The sequence below is a fragment of the Cavia porcellus genome, unplaced genomic scaffold (assembly GCF_034190915.1).
Source record: "Cavia porcellus strain 051 isolate PalLab524CR breed Dunkin Hartley unplaced genomic scaffold, mCavPor4.1 scaffold_24, whole genome shotgun sequence".
Classification (NCBI taxonomy): domain Eukaryota; kingdom Metazoa; phylum Chordata; class Mammalia; order Rodentia; family Caviidae; genus Cavia; species Cavia porcellus.
The window spans coordinates 22,746,599-22,758,781 of record NW_026947507.1 but is presented as its reverse complement, the minus strand read 5'-3'; positions in this window follow the sequence as shown (position 1 = coordinate 22,758,781).

The window sequence follows — 12,183 nt, the reverse complement described above, 5'->3', positions numbered from 1 at the left end:
AGGCCAATCTTTTGGCTAAAATACTGGGCTGCTTAATGCTGAGTACTTATACAACCAGGATAATAACACTCTAAGTTATCTCGAGACAATTTCTAGAGTATTTCATGTATCACAAAGTAGCAAAATAGCCCCGAATCAACTACATGTTCTCTTTGTTACAGGAAGTTGTAAAACAATCTCTGCCTTGCGATATCCTCCTATTGATGGAAATGATAGTATAAACAGCAAGGTGGAAAAAATATTTTAACCAGTAGGAAAAGGCAAATAGTTTCTACTTACTACACACAAAACAAAACAGGATTGCTGGAAGAAAATCACAAGATTATTCCCAGAACAAAAGCATCAGTCTATGGGTTACAGTATCACTGGGAAGGAAGCTGGGTCCTGATGCAGCAAGAAACTGGTCCTTCGCTTCCTTGGTCCTCCGTTCTTTGTGACCTTGATGCAATAATTCAGCCAAAACACATAGACAGCCATGCAGAAGTATAGGTAGGGTTTATTGTAAATATACACAGAGAGAGTGAGAAAGCGGGCAGTGTCATGAAGCCATGAGCACTGAGTTAGAGTTTGAATACTTTTTTATGCAAATAACTTACTCCTAGGATTTAAGAAACTATGGTGATTATGATGTCTATTGATATTTTACTTAAAAGTTACTTTGGAATAGCAAAATATCTTCCAGTGTTTTTGAGGACATGAGATTAGGGTGTGGCCAGCTGGCTGGGGCAAATCGTAGTGACCTGCCAAACACAGGGTTCCATGACATATGTGCAGAACAGTTACAAAAGCCCTGGACTTGGGACCAATCCGAGAATGCTAATTCAGTTCTTCTCATGAGAACTCAAGCGAGTTTTTGACAGGAGAGCCTAGACTTCACATCAGCTTGAGGAGTGAAAGATACAAAAGATTGCAGTCATTGTGCTCTGGGCCTCTTTACTCTTTCTTCCACTGTAATCTGCTCTCACCCTGTGGAGTGAACCTCTTTTCCTGCTTTGAATTGGCCTGCATCCCCTCTTTGAACCATGTTGCTTTTCCCACCTTCAAAAATGTAAAGCCTTGCTAATTTCGCACTTATTTTGTCCAAAGCTTTGTTCTGGACAAGAAGAACCTAGAAAGAATCTCTAGAAAGAGTCCTCAGAACTCCACACCTAGCAGTGGTCAGTGTTTCCTCGGGGGCTTTAATCCTAAAGAAATTTACAAAGGATAAGTTCTTAATCTAAACCAGGTCCCAAACCAAGGTAGGGGGGTCTTTAAAAATGTATCCTTTTCTGGTATCATTAGACTGCACATCTTTTTCTGCAAGTAGATGACCAGCAATACAAAAACTGTGCAGAGTATATAACTTGAAAATGTCATTGTACTCTGTGGAATTGCTTTAGGTCTGAGACCTAACAAAAGAGTATAAATGTATTATACACTGACATCTTTGTTTCCTTACCAAACTGGTACTATATGCTATTTTGGACTTCTCCTCTTTGTCCCTTGGGCTGCTAATGTCTAACTACCTGCCTAACAGTAAATGAGGTCACCTTGGGGCTTTCAACATCTAAGTAATCAGACAGTAGTTTCCAAACCTCTGCAGTAATTTAAGCACAAAGTCACCTACCTACTAAAATAAGAAGCAAAATCCTTCTCTAAAAAATAACATTTCCCTACAAGTGTTGGAACATGTAGATTCTAATTTGGCATGTTGGACTGACCTGCTCTAAAAATAAAATTATGACAGCTCATTGTCTTTTGCTTCACAGTGAGCAGCCCAAACTTACTCACATGCAAAACTTCTTCATCTCACCGATTAATCATCAAAACAGTTTTACTTTGTTTCAAAAAATTTTTGGAAGAAAAATCAAATGAATCGTGCATAGCATCTCTCAGGATCCTCTTTGTTAAAGAGAATGAACAGAACCCCGAGGAAGCTGCAGTGGGTGAATCTATACTGAAGGAGGTTCAGCAAACAAGCAACTTAGAGAAGAAATGACTTAGCCAGCACAGAGGAAAGCAGTATAAACAAAAGTGAGAGAGAAAATGCCTCAAAGAAGAATGTAATTCTTAGTGCAAAAATAACAAAAACCAGCATATTGGTTCAAGGGCTGAAAACACAATTTTTACAAAGAGAAAGGAGCCAGAAATTATGGACAGAAACAGGTGTTCAGGCACAATTTAACATTAACCAAGGGGGATTTTTTTTCCCACAATGTATGTGCAAGACAAATGGCATGAAAGTACAGGGCTGGATTATAAAAACTCATTAAATAAATTGTTGGAGTGTACTCGGTGGCATTAGTGAGAGAGCGAATATGCTGCAAAAATACCTAGTCATTTTGTTTACTCTCAAAATGCCACTTAGGAATTCAAGGTCAGGTTTAAATTTGCGTATTTCTTCCCTACAGCAGATGGAAGGACAAGATCTTCAGCACCAAGTCTGGAATGTAGCCTGTTTGGTGATCCTGCTGCCAGGGTTAAGGCAGCCCAGGTTTTTGGAGGTGGCCAGCTGAGTCGGCATTTGTCACGCAGAGAGCGGAAACAGAACAAGACATGCAGAAGGAATCTTGAGAGCACAAAATGAGGCCATGTGGCAAAATCCATGTCCTGCTGGGAGGCATCATGGTACTTGGGAGAAAGTGAATCATTGTGAAGAGGGGTGGGGGACTCCCCAAAACAAGGGGGAAAAACAGAACTGCAGGCTTTCTAACAATGACTACAGCCACAGAGCTCAGGCCATATTATGGCAAATACTACCTCATTTGGCCTGATGTCTACAATTTTTTAAATCTACCAGTCACCACGGTTCTGCTTTTAATATTTGGCTTCTGCTTATTTAACATTGTTATATGATGAAGCTTAAGTGTCAATGATTTGCTAATGTTCTTCTCTTCTTTATGAAACTCTGAAAAGATGATGGTTCATCAAGCAACAAAAATACATCTTCCTTTGTCTCCTATAATCAGTCAGGGTACAATTTTTTGATCCCTGGCTAGGCGGGGTCAACACTCCTCCTAGCAGTTAGAAGGAAACAGAAGTTCACCTTCTCTAAATCCCTGAAGAATAAATAAGGGGTCAAAGTCTGGGGATTGGGTGGGGACAGGGAATGAAGTAGGACAGAAGAAACAAAAGTAGGTTAAAAGGAGGCAAACGAAAATGTAATTTAAAAATTGTACTTTAAAAAAGACTAGGACTTCTTAGATTGCCCAAGGGAACTCACGTCAGGATTCCTTTGTTAATATATGCTCCTTTTCTTCCAGACCCATCATGCCCAAAATTCCTTAGGGATATTGTAAGTGCATAAATGAGCTTAGTCAAGAAAATAAAGAGTAAAAACCTGATCTTAAGATAAAAGAACAGGTTGAGAAAATTCAAAATATGCTTATGCTATCCATTTTTTAAAAAATAAAACAACTCATACCTTTCACCTATAAAATAGGCCACTGTGCTCCAGAGGGTGGGTCTTCTATCCATAGATTTCTACCTTAAGAGAAACATAAAATGTTCCCACTTTCACAAAATAATACCTCTCTCTCTCTCTCTCTCTCTCTCTCTCTCTCTCTCTCTCTCTCTCTCTCTCTTTCTCTCTCTCTCTCTCCCAGGCTTGTACTTTATTTCTGAGTATGTACTTTTAAAATTATGTCTAATAAATCCCTTCATGCTTCTTACTGACTAGTTCTGAAAATTGTTTCTTCTGTGATGAGAGTCAATGAACCTGCAAATTATTCTATGGGTAGGGTAAGTTTAGGTTTCTCCATTTCCAGAACCTCCTCAGACCCCATCCAATGACAACCTCTACAAAAAACAGAAACTGAGTCACAGTGAGAGGATGCATGCAAAGAGCAGGTATGCACAAGAAATCTTTCAAGAAGTTGACTGTAAAGGGAAAAGGATAGCAAAGATGAATACTAGAGAGAAAAGCAGGACTGGGTGAGGTCCATAAATTATTTAACAGATGATACATGAACATGCCTCAGTGCTGAATATGGAGGGGTCCATTAAAGAAGGAAAAGTTGAAAGCACAAAAGACAGCATAAATCATGGAAAATGTAACTTTCTGAAAGCAGCATAAGAGGAGGCTTGGACTACATGTGTTATGCTTTAAATATGAAATGTTTCTCAAAACCTCATATGCTGACAGCTTGATCCTCAGTGCTGCAGTGTTCACAGATGCAGTCTATGGAATCGACTGAATGAGAATTCTAAACCCTCAATGGATTGATCCACACAGGAAGTCATAACTTAATGAGCAATTAGCAGAAGGGGCCCCTGGGAAGACTTAGGTGAATGGGGATTGCCCTTGAAGGGTGCGTTTTGTCCCTGCCCCTTTCTTCTCCTCCTCTCTGTCATTCCATCATTATATCTCCTCCTGCTGCCCCTCTTCTTCCTCCTCCTTCTCCTTTTTCTGCCACCTCTTTTCTCTGGTCCCCTTCCTGCCTGCTGCGAGGTGAGCAGTGCTCCCACTGCCACGATGGCCTTCCCCACCACAGGCCTAACAACAATACAGCCAGACCACCATGGATGGAACTCCTTAAATCACGAGCCAGCATAAACTTAGCCTCTTTGAAGCCAATTATCTCAGGCATTTTTTCACTGCATTGGAAAGTTAACATAACATAGATAAGGAAAGAGAGAAAGAAATTAAGAACAATCTCTTGGATGGGTCTTATTTTCCTTGTAAAGTAAGGACCATATTGCCCCAAGAGCATGAAGAAAATGAATTAGAAATTTGAGGAGAGTGGCAGATTGAAACTTCACAGATAAGAATAAAGAAGTTAATCTGAGTAATATTGATAGAATCCCAAAATCATTGAAAGCCCAACAGAAGTCGTCCAATTATGAATTTATGATGGTTAATATCTGTTTGACTGCAAGATTTCCTTCATCAGCTCTTCATCAACCTGGGAACAGATACGGAGAAAATGAGCTAAATCTGGAGTTTTTTCTGATAAACAACAGATAAAAGATAGAAGTCTAAAAGACTGAATTTCTAGGAGGAGTTACACTGAAGTGATGGATTACAGAATTTAAGGATATAAAAGAAGGTAAAATACGAAGTAGGCTAATAAGCAGAGGAGCCAGAGGTGTTAATAGAGACAGTGCCTGCATGAATATGAGATGTGATCATAGCAAGACCATCGAATAAGAAATCTGGAGAGACAGAAAGCGGTAACCAGAGTGAGATGTCCGATTTGCAATTTAGGTGCACAGACTTATAAGGAGTTTTCAAGCCCTGGATGTGACTCATGCAATAAGAATAGAAGTGAAGAAGAAAGTTACTGGAGAAAGGAAATCAGGAAAATGGCGCCCAGCATGCGGGTGGGGAAAGCATCTATACACCATAGCAGGAACAGAGAGAGAATTCCTGTCAGGCCAACAGGAAGCTCATGAGCAAGTGAGTAGAGACCACCAGGGAGGTCATAACAATAAAAAGAGACAGAAGCCAACAGGCACACGTGTCCCCGGAGCACAGCTTTCAGTAAGACTGGGGAAGGGACCCAGAAGCCATGGAGAAGAGCAGGGAGGGCACCAACCATGCAGAGGTGCAGGAGTTTTGAGAAGATTGGTAACCTCTCCCAGCCCAGAGCAGCTGCCCAGGGGAACCTCAAGGTCTTCGTAGTTTATAGCCCTCCAGACTATTTGTCCCTCTCCCCCATTTTTTGATATTGAGGATTAAACTCAGGGCCTCATACGTACTAGGCAAGCACTCAATTGCTAGGCTATATCCTTAATCTTTTTTCAAAAAGTTTATTTTGAGATAGAGTCTCACTAAGGTACCTATGTGGACCTCAAATTTTGAGATCCTCCTGACTCAGCCTCCAAAGTAACTAGAATTATAGGTGGTACACTGGCCTTGGTTTTTCTTAATCTATAATTTTCTCCACTAAAAGCTTCTGAAATGACATAATCATTTCTTTAAAAGTATAAACACTTGATACAGGCTGTGATGGCACATGCCTATAATCCCAGCATTCAGGAGGCTGAGGCAAGAGAATAGCTCTGAGTTTAAGGACAGCTTGAACCATACAGCAAGAGCTTTTCTCAAAAACAACAACAAAAATGAAAGCAAAGGGATTTGACTCAGTGTTACAGGTGCCTGCCTGACAAGTATGAGATTGTGAGTTCAATCCCCAGTACCAAAAAAAAAAAAAAAAAACAAGCAAAACTTTCTTGAGTGTTGTTGCAAAGATTACATTTTTGGCTTAAGGAGTTCAACTACTACTTAAGTAGATACATCAGTTACTATTGGCCTTCAAAATAGTCTCAGAAGCACAATTGAATGATGTTCCCCTCTTCTAAACCATCTAAACTCTGGGCTGACACAGTGATGCGGACTTGGCCTTGCCCACATCCCTGCGGTCTGGTGGGCGTCTCCTCCCTGTTTGTGTCTGTTCTCACAAAAGTAGTCTAATGAGACTGCTTCCAGCTGCCCCGCAAGCCCAGAGTAGAAATGGCCTCGAAACTGGCACTTTATTTCCCTGGTGAAGAGCTAGTGTCCAGACCCTGACTGACTGCAGAGGACCGTAGACACTCAGGCTCAGGCTGGCCACCTCGTCTCTGGGACTGTCTTGCTCTCATGTGCAGTGGCTGGCACTCGCCTAGGAGAAAGATGTTGGGCAGCAGAGCTCAGATGCCTGCATGTGAGCAGATGGAAAATCCTTTAGTGCCTGAGTCATATTCTGTCCTGGTGGGAGCTGCTAGAGCCCTGGGGAAGGGAGGCCCGGTCAGATGGCCGAAGGCCACGGGGCTGCAGCTGGCTCGGGGCTCCCAGCTAGCTGTCATCCTCTGCTCCTCTGATGTATCTCTGCTGCAAGGTCTCAGCAACTCACAGAACTCACATTTCTCCCCTCTGCTATCATTTTCTCTGCTCCTGAGATAAGAACCATTTGTGTAACACCATCACCTACCTTAAGAAAGACTTGCATTGTGTGGTTGTAACAAATCTGATTCTTTAAGACTACCCACACGCAACCTCAATCCTCAACGAAGAAAGATCAAGAGCAAAACAAATGCACCCACACCGCTGGGCACCCAGGTGGCTTCCCCATGCGAGGAGGGAACTCCAAACCCTCAAAACATTGCGTTGTGTCACAGAAAGTAACCTCTGGATATGGTATTTTGTGAATGATCTTTTAAATAAAAGAAAAATTTTATGTAATAAAAAATAAATAAAGCATCTGGATTTGATGTTACCTTTTAAATGAAGACATTCAAGGGATACTTGTAAGGGACTCATGTTCATAATCTACTCAGTTGATATATTTGGTTTTTGTGCTCAATATGTCTATAATAGCATACATTCTCACTTCTCTATCTCCACAGCTACAAGGTCTTACAGAATGAGTCATAATAAACCCACATGAACTTGGACACTAAACTATTAACAGCCTCTCAAGGATGTTGGTTTTTACAGTGATGCTTGCAATGCTTTCATGAAAGTTTAAGAGCATTAAAATGAAATGTATTCTCAAAATATAAAAGTTTTAAGAACAATACTGTCTACTTTCAATATCCTTCAGGGAAAGGCAAAAAAAAAAAAGAACAAAAGATTTTCATGAGCTTCTGGTGATGCAGATTAAGAGAGATGGTGACACCAGGTCACTAGATGCAGTGGGACACACCTGTGATCCCTGCACTCTGCCGAGACAGGAGGATTGCGGTGTGAGCTCAGCCTGCACAGTGACTAAATGAGAACCTGTCCTGAAATTTAAAAGTAAAAAAAAAAAAAAAGGTGAAGATGTCTATGCAAAAGCCAAGAGAGAGTGACAGAGAGAACTTAGTAATGTTTTACATGTTATTTTTTATCATACTGAAAAATAATAAGCTCTCAACATTTTGTTTTTGCCACATGGTATTCAGAGTCATTAGTTTGACTATTTTGACAGTCTGGGCTGGCGTATAATCAATATTAGTCAATGAAAAGTGAAAACTTGAAACAATGTAGTTTTGTCTGCTTTCATTAGATTCACTGTGGAAGCTAGTACAAGAAATAGTCATGAAAAACCTTGATTACAAAGAAGACAACCCTCAAGCTATGCATAGTGATGCACGCCTGTAATCCCCACACTGCAGAGGTTGAGACAGGAAGATCACCTCGAGTTAGAGGCCAGCCTGGGCTACCTGGTGAGTTCAAAGCCAGCCTGAACCAAACAAACACAAAGAGGACATCCTTATACAAAATGCTGAAAAAATTATCAGTAAAAAGAAAGAAGACAAGCTAGGCATGGATATGCATGCCTGTACTTCCCACACTCTGAGAAACAGATAAATCACAAGTTTACCATCCTGGGGAATTTAGAGACCTAACAAGACCATTTACAAAATGAAGAATAGAAAAGGGGATGTGAGTATAGGTCAGTGCCAAGGCCTTGTGCTCAGTTCCTATACAGGAAAACAAAAAGCAGATGGAGGTACTCAGTCATAGCAATGTTACTTCAAGGATGAGAATAAAAACCATGTTTACTTCAAAAAGAAACAGCATTGCACCTGCTAAAAGAAAAGTGCCCTGAGATGAGAACATTCAGAGCAGCAGCAGAGGAAAACAATAAAGAAAAAGAAAACAAAGAGTTCTCAGTCTGCAGTGAGTAGAACTCAGCTGCAAGAGGAAGGAGTACCAAAGGGCGTTAAGTTATAGATGGAAATTAGAATACGAGAGACGATGAAGAAGTAGAGAACTCAAGGACTCAAGGTGGGAAAGAGGGAGAAGGGGGAATTCACGGGAAGCCTGGAAGTCGAAGCTCTGTCATACAGTACAGTCTGGGAGAAAGTGAAACACCCACTAGGGAAAAATAAAGTACAGTAAGTAGCACGTACAAATAGACAAGTGGTGAGAAGAGGCTACAGAGTTCAATCTACACTCTTTAAGTTTTAAAAAAAATGATAGACTATGAAAAGATAAAGTGTGACGTGACTATCACTGAGGCTCATTTGAGTGTTCCTACTAGTTTGCTAGGACTATCCTAATGAAGTACCACCAACTGGGTGGCTTACGCAGTAGAAATGAATGGGAAGCTTCAATTTAGCTTCACAAATCTGGAAGCTAAAAGTCTAAACTGACAGCATTGGCAGGGTCAGCTCCCTCCAGGTGCAGGAAGGAAGGGGCTCTCTCAAGAAAGATGGATGTCTTTTCCTTACTGTCTCTTTACGTGGCATTCTTTGCGGTGCCCCAATTTCCACATTTTTATAGGCACTACATATATCGGATTATAGGACCACAGTACTTCACCATGACCTCACACCAATTTTATCGTCAATAATCCTATTTCTGAAGAAGGTCAGGTCTAATGTACTGGGTGTTAGTACTTCTAAATTTCAGGGGGACATAATTAACAGTGTTGGCAGCAGAATGCCAAGGAGATGAAGGTGTTTGTGCAGCCTAGATGTCATCTTGAGAATTCAGCTTCTTAAAATCTAAAAACAATCATACTAGAACGCCCTCCATCCGTGCCAGGGCATAATGCCCTCCCCAATATTTCAGTGGTGATCTACATTAGTAAAGCCAAAACTGGTTTTTGACTTCTACTCCCCTGTGCACTTTATTCTACTCTGTAATGATGCAGAAGGGTAATCTCCCTGCTTCCTCAATAACCATCACACAAAGGACAAATAAATCCCACCATGTGTTTGTAAGGACAGTGAACTTTACTAAATGTGTGAGAGTCATTTGGGAGGACGAAGGATGTGGTGATTAGATAGCACGCACTGAATATCTCAAACCTTTCAGTTATTAAAAGTCCTGAAGGCCAATTTTGCTTCTATGTCTGGTTTCTCTGCCAAGGTTGTTGCCTCCTAATGCTTCACTGATTTCCAAGCAAAACGTTGTGTTGCAATATAAATCTTGTGTTTCCTGCAGTGTTCCATGAACTGGAGTGTATTTCTGAGAAAGAGAGAGAGTCTTAATCCCTACCAAGAGGCAGGGGTTCTCTTGTGATTAGAGTTCTCTCAGCTTCACTCTCAGCCCTCACCCCACTGAGACTCATCTGTGAGAGGGATCCCGCAGGGAAGGCATACTGAAGCCACCCCCCATTCCCTCCTGCCTTTCTCCAGATTGTGGGTTAGATCCTTTATCTCACTTCAAGCAAATAAGCTTCTTGTAGCCCCACAGATGAGTTCAGACTTGTCTGAATTCAAGAACACACTCAAATAGAGACTTCTACTTCATTCATTTATTAAATCTTCTGAACTAGGAGTTTTAGCAACAGAAAATGAGAAATTTCCTGTCAGGACAGAAATTAAAAATGTAAGAGATGTGAATGAGGATCTGTCCTTTCAATGTGTCAGAAAAGAGGGAAACTATTAAAATATGATACAGAGGAAACTCTCAACAGAAAACACAAAGCCAAAAGTTTAAAAGAGCAAAAAATACTGCCAACTGCTAATATTTCATCAAGTACCTACTAGAAAAAACACAGGTAAAATACTAGAGTAAAATATCAAAAGACAACATCCAAAAGACAATCTGTCAACAGAGTCAAGAGTGATAAGGGAAGAAAAGAAACCAAGCAAGATTAAAGACATTTCCTGCAGACACTGTAAGTATGCAAGAAGGGAATAAAAAATGATAGTAGGCTTAGAAACTAAAAATAGATTAAAGACTAGCCAGAAGAAAAGGAAAAATGATCTTTAAAAGGAACATTTCAGACAGAATTTTTTCCAGAACAAAGCATTAAGGGGACTGATTCTAAGAGAAGTGTGATGGATACTGTGATGCACTGCCCGCACCCCTTTTTCTCATCAGCCAGGAATGCTTTGGGGCTCCAGCTGATAGCTGCTTCATGGAAGCTGTAAAAAACACTTTGCCCCAGGTCCTACCCTTCCCGATGCAGCCATATCCAAGGATTTCAGTTAAGGGTATGAAGATTCAGCCAGGATAACCAAAGCAGGACAACTCTGAAGGGCTCTTCTAGTTATAGAGTGCCTGCAGGGTGGGTTGAGGTTGTCTTCTGGTCTGCTCACAGTTTGAATTCTGCATCTACTCTTTCTGCTTCTTCTCTCCCTTTCTTGTATGTTGACACCCAAGGCACAGCATAACAATATCCTGAGCGATATAGGGGAATGAAACTCCTGATCTGCTCTTTCTGCAAGTTCTCTGAAACTGAAGAATGAATTTTAGGAACAATGGAGATGAAGAGTAGAATATATTTATTGAGGGAAAGAAAGCTTCTGTCTGAAGACAGGCAGAAGGGGTCCCAAGCAGGTTGCCCAAGACTGTCTTTTCCAGGGACTTTTATAGAGTAAAACCCTGGATTCACAGTGGGAACATAACTATACTTTGCCAATAAGATCAATAGTTTAGGTAAAATTGATTAAATTGGGGACAAATGGGAAAGCAAGTCATGTAGGAAGTGGGCATTCTTAGAGATCAGTGACTCCTCCTATAGAGGATTGGGATGGTGATTCTTGGTTTCTCAAGGTGATCCAGATTTCATCCCTAAGGATTATACTATGGTTGCATTTGTTTTGCCTTCTGTCTTGAGATCTGGCCCACAGCAAGAGGTGTGTCCCCTCCAAGGTCATCAGATATCAGGTCCTCTGTGCCAGCTTCCTCGAGGTTCTAGTCCTGTCTGACTGCCTATAATATTTCCAACTAACTCAGCTGCCTGCAACATGAGGACCAAACCCTATCTCAGAGTTTTGTTTTCTTGGGTACCCAACTTGTGAGAGAATGTGAACCAGTGGTGAGTAAGCAAATAAATTTACAGGAGATCTTGAAAGTAAGTAGCATTAAAGTATGCTAAGTAGAAGAAAAGTGCCTGTGCATATAACTTAGCTGCTTTTTTCTCTGAAAAGTTTAATATTGTCTGACAACATGTAGTTTTCATTGTCATATGAGAAAGAGGTCAATATTAATGATTTCAAGACATAAGTATATTGTCAATAAAAAAGGCAATGAATACCTGAAGCTATAACACTATGACAAATTCCTTGTATGAATCTTACTGTAAAGACCAAAGGGAATGGTAGAAAGGGATGGGCATGACATTATTTTGTCATGGAGAAAGAAAGCTCAGGTGCCTACTAATTAAGAGAAAAAGAAGCTACAGGGCAGCTGTATATTCTATAGATAGAAGATATGTTAAACCTAGGAGTTGTGGACAGCTGTATTTCCTCTTAAGAAGGACAGATAAGCTCTCTCCTTCTTATGCTTTTTGCTCTGCATGGCCTCCAATCTATGGGTGGTGCTGCCAATATTTGGCATAT